The sequence below is a fragment of the Cervus canadensis genome, chromosome 21, assembly GCF_019320065.1.
Source record: "Cervus canadensis isolate Bull #8, Minnesota chromosome 21, ASM1932006v1, whole genome shotgun sequence".
NCBI classification, from domain to species: Eukaryota; Metazoa; Chordata; class Mammalia; order Artiodactyla; family Cervidae; genus Cervus; species Cervus canadensis.
In genome coordinates, this window is record NC_057406.1 from 42967112 (window position 1) to 42975909 (window position 8798).

At 35.1% G+C, this 8798-nt stretch overlaps 1 pseudogene; it reads right to left on the reverse strand.

Moving 5' to 3' along the window:
* Window positions 1-6988: 6988 nt before the first annotated feature.
* Window positions 6989-7903, reverse strand: LOC122423467 (annotated as a pseudogene).
* Between the last annotated feature and the right edge of the window lie 895 nt (window positions 7904-8798).

Below are 8798 nucleotides of genomic sequence, written 5' to 3' on the forward strand. Positions count from 1 at the left end.
AGAAAAATTTCTAGAAATCTACAGCTTGCCAAGACTGAATAAAAAAGAAACAGACAATTTGCACAGGCCAGTCACAAAAAGTGAAATGAAAATTTTAATTAAAAAATTCCAAGCATAGAAAAGTCCAGGATCAGATAGCTTCACATGGAAATTCTACCAAACATATTAAGAATAACTAATACCTATCCTTATCAAACTATTCCAAAAATTGAAGGGGGGAGTACTCTCTTAAAGTCATTCTATGAGGCCACTATTACCCTGATACTATAAATTCAATGACCTTATAAAGGAAACAAAAGTATAGGCCAGTATTTGAAGAATATAAATGTAAAGCTCTTCAACAAAATATTAGAAACCTGATTTCAACAATATATAAAAGGGTCATGCATCATAATCAATTTGTGTTTATTCCAAGATCAAAAAGATAGTTCAAGGTTTGCAAATCAATCAATGTAATACAATGTAATACAGCACACTAATAAAAGCAAGGATAAAAATCACATGATTATTTCAATAAATGCAGAAAAAACATTTGATAAAATTCAAAATACATTCATGTTAAGAACTCCCATTACAGTGAGTATAGAGGGAATATATCTCAACAATATAAGAGCCATTTATGACAAACCCACTGCCAACTTCATATTAAATGGTGAAAAGCTGAAAAACTGCTGCTTAGATTCAGGAACAAAACAAAGATGCCCAATCTCTTCACTTCTATTTAACATAGAAGTTCTGGCCAAAATAATCAGAAAAGAAAGAGAAACTAAGCCATCCATACTGGAATGGAAGAGGTAAAACGGTCACTATTTATTTGCAGGTGACATGGTAGTTTATATAGAGAATAAAACTATTAGAACTAATAAGTGAATTCATCAAGGTTTAAGAGTACAAGATTAATACACAGAAATCAGTTGTGCTTCTATATGCTAATAATAAAATATAAGAAGAAGAAATTTAAAAAAAAAAAAAAACAGTTTTGTTTGAAATTGCTTCAAGAAGAATAAAATACCTAAGGAATAAACTGAACCAAGGAGGTGAAAAATCCATATCTAAAAATTGTAGAACACTGATGAAGGAAACAGAAAACAGCACTAAGACATGGAAAGATATCATTTGCTCTTGGATTGCAAGGATTGATATTGCTAAAATGTCCATACCAACCAAAGCAATCTATACATTTAATGGAATCCTTATCAAAATACACATGACATTTTTCAAAGAACTAGAAAAAATAATCCCCCAAACTATATAGAACCAAAAAAGACCTTGAATTGCCAAAACGATCTTGGGAAAAAAAGCAAAACCAGAGATTTAATGCTCCCTGACTTCAGACCATACTACAAAGCTATTATAATCAAACAGCAAGTTATAGTAATCAAAACAGCAAGGTATTGGCATAAAAACAGACACATAGATCAATGGAATAGAGTACAGAGCCCAGAAATAATCCATGCATGTATGGTCAATTAATCTATGGTAAAGCAGGCAAAAATATACAATGGAGAAAATACAGTTCCTTAAACAAGTAGAAACCTGGACAGTCACTTATAAAACAATGAAATTAAAACATTCCTTTACTCCACATGAAAAATGAACTCAAAATGGTTTAAAGACCCTGATGTAAGAATGGAAACAATAAAACTCATAGAAGAAAACATAGGCAGAATACTCTTTGACATAAATCACATTTTTTGATATGTCTCCTACAGTGAAAGAAATAAAAGCAAAAACAAACAGTGGGGACCTAATTAAACTGAAAAGTATATGCACAGCAGAGGAAACAAACCATCAACCAAATGAAAAGACAATGAACTGAATGGGAAAAAATATTTGCAAATATATAACTGGCAAAGTATTAACATCCAAAATACACAAATAGCTTATGCATCTCAAGAGAAAAAAAGCCAAAGATCAAATTAAAAAAAATGTGCAGAAGACCTGAATGGGCATTTTCCCACAGAAGACACAGATGCTACCAAGCATATGAAAAGGTGCTCAACATTAGTGATTATTAAAGAAATGCAAATTAAAATGAGACATCACCTCACATCCACTGACATCAAAACAGACCAGACAAAGAGGAAATCAGTAAGGCAACATTGGTCTCAAATGACAATTATCCAGTTGGATAGTAAAAATAGTAAAAATTCTGCAAATAACAAACATTGGCAAGGATGTGCAGAAAAGGAAACCCTTACACACCGTTGGTGGCAATGTAAATTTGTGCAGCCAGTGGGGAAAACAGTATGGACGTTTCTCAAAAAACTACAAATAGAGTTACCATGTTATCTAGTAATTTCACTCCTGGGTATATGTCTAGAAAAGATAAAGCACCAATTCAAAAAGATGCATGATGAGACAAGTGCTCGGGCCTGGTGCACCGGGAAGACCCAGAGGAATCAGGTGGAGAGGGAGGTGGGAGGTGGGATCGGGATGGGGAATACGTGTAAATCTATGGCTGATTCATATCAATGTATGACAAAACCCACTGAAATGTTGTGAAGTAATTAGCCTCCAACTAATAAAAAAAATTAAAAAAACAAAACAAAACAAAAACAAAAAGATGCATGAACTTCAGTATAGGAGAACTCTTTACAATAGAAAATACATGGAAGCAAAGCAATGACCATCAACAGATGATTGGATTAAGATATGAAATATGTACAATGTAGTGTTTGTAGAATAAATATATAAAAAGGAAAAACATACCATTTGCAGCAACGTGGATGGACCTAGAGAATAAAAAATGTCAGACAGAAAAAGACATATATAGTATGATATTGTTCATATACTATACATACAATAAAATTTAAAATCTAAAAAAATATAAATGAATGTGTGCAAAACAGACACAGACTCACAGATACAGAAAATGAACTTATGATTATCAAAGGAGAGAAAGAGTGGGAGAGGGACAAATTAGGTATATGGATTTAAGAGATACAAACTACTATATGTAAAATAGTAAGTAATAAGGATATACTGTATAGCACAGGGAATTGTAGCTATTATCTTGTGATCACCTATAATGGAGTGTAAATCTGCAAAAATAGTAAATATGCTGCACACCCGAAACTAATACATATTGTAAATCAAACTGTATTTAAATTAAAGAAAATTAAAAAGAGAACTGGAATTTCCCTATAGCTCAGATAGTAAAGAATCTGCCTGCAATGCAGAAGATCCGGGTTAGATCTCTGGGTCAGAAAGATTCCCTGGAGAAGGAAATGGCAACCCACTCCAGTATTCTTGCCTGGAGAATCCCATGGACAGAGGAGTCTGGCGGGCTCCAGTCCATGGGGCCACAAATGGTTGGACACAACTAAGCAGCTAACACACAAAAAGAGAAGTATGAAATGACTCAGCAATTCCACTTCTGGATATTTATCTGAAGAAAGTGAAAACACTAATGTAAAAAGATACATGCATCCGTACATGCATTGCACATTATTCACAATAGCCAAGACATGGAAGAAATCTAAGTGCATGGATAAAGAAATTGTGGTATATATATGTAAAATAGAATATTATTCAGTCATAAAAAGGAGAAAATCTTGCTATTTGCAATAACATGGGTGGATTTCTGGTGTCTTAATGGACTCACATTAAGAGACTCTGGTATAGGAGACGACTAACCTCCCCTCTAAAAAAATTCTTTAGCACCACCTGGAAAGACTGTATATTAGTATTCTTATTTTAAAAATTATATTAACAGTTTTCATAGTATATTGTACAATTATAAAATATATTCTTATTAACATTGGGTTAATAATATAAGTGTATTTGCATGACACATGCTGAAGCTGATGCTTCAATACTTTGGCCACCTAATGCGAACAGCCAAATATTTGGAAAAGACTCTGGTGCTGGGAAAGATTGAAGGCAGAAGAAGAGGGTCACAGAGGATGAGATGTTTGGATGGCAACACCTATTTAATGGACAGGAACTTGGGCAAACTCCAGGAGATGGTGAGGGACAGGGAAGCCTAGAGTGCTGCCATCCATGGGGTTGTGAAGAGCTGGACATGAACACGAAGAGTTCATGGGGTCTGACAAAAGTCAGACATGAAGAGTTGGTGACTGAACAACAATAAAATACATTTTACTTTTATCTTTATATATTGCTTATGATATAAATCTTTCTCGATTTTATTGTTGATTGGTATTTCTTGGGATATTCCTTGAAATCATCTTGATGCCTCTGGAGAAGCAGATATGCACTTAAGTAAAGGCATCCTTTCATGTTTAATGATGTGGTTTTGAATTCAAGTTCTACAACTTGCTAGTAGTAGTTTATTTTACAAATTTTGATATTTTTGTGTACAATTTATGATGATTATAACTTGAAAAGCTATTTTCAGTTTATCAGTATTATAGATTTTCAATAAATCTTGGTTTTCAATATGATTATTTCATTCAGAAATTTAAATATTTTTACAGGATAGTTACTATAAGTCATGCCTTTCTTTTATCTTTTGTTCAGAGGTCAATGTCAACAGTTACTTAATATCTTCACATAGGCATTCTCATTTTGTAAGAATTTTCAAATCAAGTTGGAAGGTATTTTTGCTATGTATAAGTGCCAGTCATAAAATATTCTAGAATATGGCATTCAAGATAAACATTCTCCAAGATATTTACCAGTTAGAGTAGAATAAGGACAACAAACATGGAAGTATAGTTTGGTAAGAGTTATGAGAGCAGCAGATATGTAATCACTGGCATGGATGAGTAGGCCTATTCAAGGCTAAGTGGTCACGTTGGTGGAGGAGTAAGTAGTGAGATTTTTTGTGGAAGTGTCATTTAAAGAGAACCCTAGAGTTGGGGAGTTGAAATGAACGGAAACCTTCCTGTCTAGATGGGCCATGATGTGAGTAGTGGTCTGTAAAAAAGAAGAGGATGAAAGGAAATTTTAATCTATTTGTCTATTGAAGTGGAAGTTGGTAAATAATTTAACAAGTAATTAAATGAGGACCTTTCTTTGAAGGATATCACTGGATACAAATTTTGAACTCTTGAAATTAATAAAGCTTCATTTTATCTAATTGATATTAGAGTCATAGGTATATATTTTGTTCTCTCTGTATCGTGTACATTTGGCTTCCTAGTTATTTATTTATCATTCTGTTAGCCTTTTTGGTTTCCTTGGGTTTTCTGCCATCTTTTTGTTTAGTTTAAAGGCTCTACATTCAACATCTGGTATTTCAGTTAGTAGATCAGTATCATAGTAGATCAGCTTCTGTTTAAGACTCTTGAGAGTCCCTTGGATTGCAAGGAGATCAAATCAGTCAATTCTAAAGGAAATCAATACTGATTATTCATTGGAAGGACTGATACTGAAGCTGAAATTCAATACTTTTGCCACCTGATGTGAAGAGCTGACTCATTAGAAAAGACCCTGATGCTGGGAAAGATTGAAGGCTGGAGTAGAAGGGAACCACAAAGGATGAGAAGGTTGGATGGCATCACCAACTCAATGGACATGAGTTTGACCAAACTGTGAGAGATGGTGAAGGACAGGGAAGCCTGGCATGCTGCAGTCCATGGGGTTGCAAAGAGTAGGACATGACTGAATGACTGAACTACAAGATTAGTATCAACTTGTTTTATATAATTTCAATGCAGGTTTTACTCTTTCACAGGAATAACCCCTGCATTCTCTCTTCATTGTAACTTAGTTAGTGTGCTTTTTGGCTATTAAAAAATAACCTTTATAACTGATTGGATGCTTTCAGTAGAATACATGTAATTTTAAAGCTCTTCATTAGTAAATGCTTTTTTGATATCTTAAATCTTTATACTTGTTCCTTATTTTAAAATATATTTGGTGCCCATCAGCAGATGAATGGATAAGGAAGCTGTGGTACATATACACCATGGAATATTACTCAGCCATTAAAAAGAATTCATTTGAATCAGTTCTAATGAGATGGATGAAACTGGAGCCCATTATACACAGTGAAGTAAGCCAGAAAGATAAAGACCATTACAGTATACTAACGCATATATATGGAATTTAGAAAGATGGTAATGATAGCCCTATATGCAAAACAGAAAGAGAGACACAGATGTATAGAACAGACTTTTGGACTCTGTGGGAGAAGGCGAGGGTGGGATGTTTCGAGAGAACAGCATCAAAACATGTATATTATTTAGGGTGAAACAGATCGCCAGCCCAGGTTGGATGCATGAGACAAGTGCTCCAGGCTGGTGCACTGGGAAGACCCAGAGGAATCGGGTGGAGAGGGAGGTGGGAGGGGGGATCAGGATGGGGAATACATGTAAATCCATGGCTGATTCATGTCAATGTATGAAAAAAAAACACTACAATATTGTAAAGTAATTAGCCTCCAACTAATAAAGATAAATGAAAAAAATTAAAAAAAATAAAATATATTTGGAAGATTTTAAATATTTTTCATGTTGCAATAAGAAAAAGTATTGTTTCTTTCTAATATTATTTCTCTCACTTGAGTACTCTTGTTCTAGAAAATTGATGTGCTCTATTGCCCGAGGGCTTCCCAAGTGGTTCAGTGGTAGAGAATCTACATGCCGATGCAGGAGATGCAGGAGATGTGAGTTTGATTTCCAGATTGTGAAGATCCTCTGGGGCAACCCACTCCAGTATTTTTGCCTGGAGAATCCCATGAACATAGGATCATGGTGGGCTACAGTCTATGGAGTCACAAAGAGTTTGATGCAACTAATCTTGCACACATTACACCAATATCTTAAGGATAAATCTCTCAATCCTTTCAGTGTTGGTAAACCAAGTTTGAGGGATAGATCATGCTTAGATTTTCTGAAACATGTATTCTCATTTTTTTCTTAAAAGTTATAAATCTCAAAGGGTTTGGTTTATAATGGGACATGGGGGTGACTTGATCAGTGTTTTAGTACAGAATGTAAGATCAGATCTAGTTCAGGAAGGGGCAAAAGAGGATACACACATAAGAAAATTGTTCAGGAATCCTATCAACTTTCCCCTAGTTCTTTGAGACCAATAGAATTCTTTTGACTAAGCCATTAAAGGCTTGTTTCACTTGCTTGTTCCTCAGACTATAAATAAATGGATTTAACATGGGGGGAATGGAAGTAGTGAGTATTAATACACCCTTGTTAATGGTCATTTCATCTTCTGATGAAAGTTTGATATAGACAAAGATGCAGCTGCCATAGGTGGGAAGAACAGATGGAAAAGGCTTTTATCCTTTGCTGGGCAGAGGAGAATCTTAGAATTTTCTGATGATATACATGTAAGACAAAATGACACATATGAGATAATAAAGATCAACACAGAGCCAACAAGAGTCATCTCTCCAATGAACCAGGTATCTGAGCATGCGATCTTCAGGAGTGGATTAATGTCACAGAAAAAGTGATCAATGACATTGGAGTCACAGAATTCCAGTTCCAGTCCCAGGCTAAGTGGTGGGCCTATGATCAACAGAGTGGTCTTCCAACAGCAAAAGATAAGCATTTTGCAGAACCTGTGGTTCATGATGGTCATGTAATGCAAGGGGTTTGCAGATAGCTACATAGCGATCACAGGACATGGTGGTCCAGAGAAAAAATTCTGTTCCGGCAAACACATACGTAAAAAATAGTTGACATGCACAAGCATTATAAGTAATGGTCTTTTCACCCGTTGATATACTGTACAAGAATCTAGGAATGCAGGTGGAAGTGAATGAGATTTCTAAGAAGGAAACATTTTGGAGAAAAAAGTACATAGCAGTTTGAAGGTGGGAATTTACTACTATGAGGATAATGATGATCAGGTTTCCTGTTACACTCAATATATAGGTAATAAGTAGAAATATAAAAATCAGAATCCTCAATTGTGGGTCATCTGTTAATCCCAGGAGGGTGAAACTGGCTGGTGATTTATGGTTTCTCATTCCTGGGTCCTGAATTCTGCAAAGTCTGCATGTAAAACTGAAGGCAGTAAGATCTGAGAAGAGGATGAGAGAGGGGTTTCTCTATGGATTTTCTTTAGAAAAGCCAAATAATGTACTTAAATGTATTTGCTTTTACTAGATAATGAATATTTTTAAATAATTGTACTCTCAATTTTGTTGACATATCATTTGGTAGGTTTGAAACTTAGCTTTCAAATGCTTTGTCCACGACATATGGTAAGATGAACATTTTATATTGCAATCCAGTTAGCCTGCACACACACACAAAAATACAGGGTTGCTTATATCTGAAATAAAAAAATTAAAGCTAGGTTTCCAAAGATTAGTAAGGCGAGATAAGAGAAACTTCCTCAGCAATCAATGCAAAGAAATAGAGGAAAACAATAGAATGAGAAAGACTAGCGATCTCTTCAAGAAAATTAAAGACACCAAGGAAATATTTCATGCAAAGACAGGCACAATAAAGGACAGAAATGGTATGGATCTAACAAAAGCAGAAGATATTAAGAAGAGGTGGCAAGAATACACAGAAGAACTATACAAAAAAGATCTTCATGATCCAGATAATCACGATGGTGTGATCACTCACACTCACCTAGAGCCAGACATCCTGGAATGTGAAGCCAAGTGGGCCTTAGGAAGCATCACTACAGACAAAGCTAGTGGAGGTGATGGAATTCCAGTTGAGCTACTTCACATCCTAAAAGATGATGCTGTGAAAGTGCTGCACTCAATATGCCAGCAAATTTGGAAAACTCAGCAGTGGCCACAGGACTGGGAAAGGTCAGTTTTCATTCCAATCCCAAAGAAAGGCAATGCCAAAGAAAGCTCAAACTACTGCACAATTCCACTCATTTCACATACTAGCTAGGTA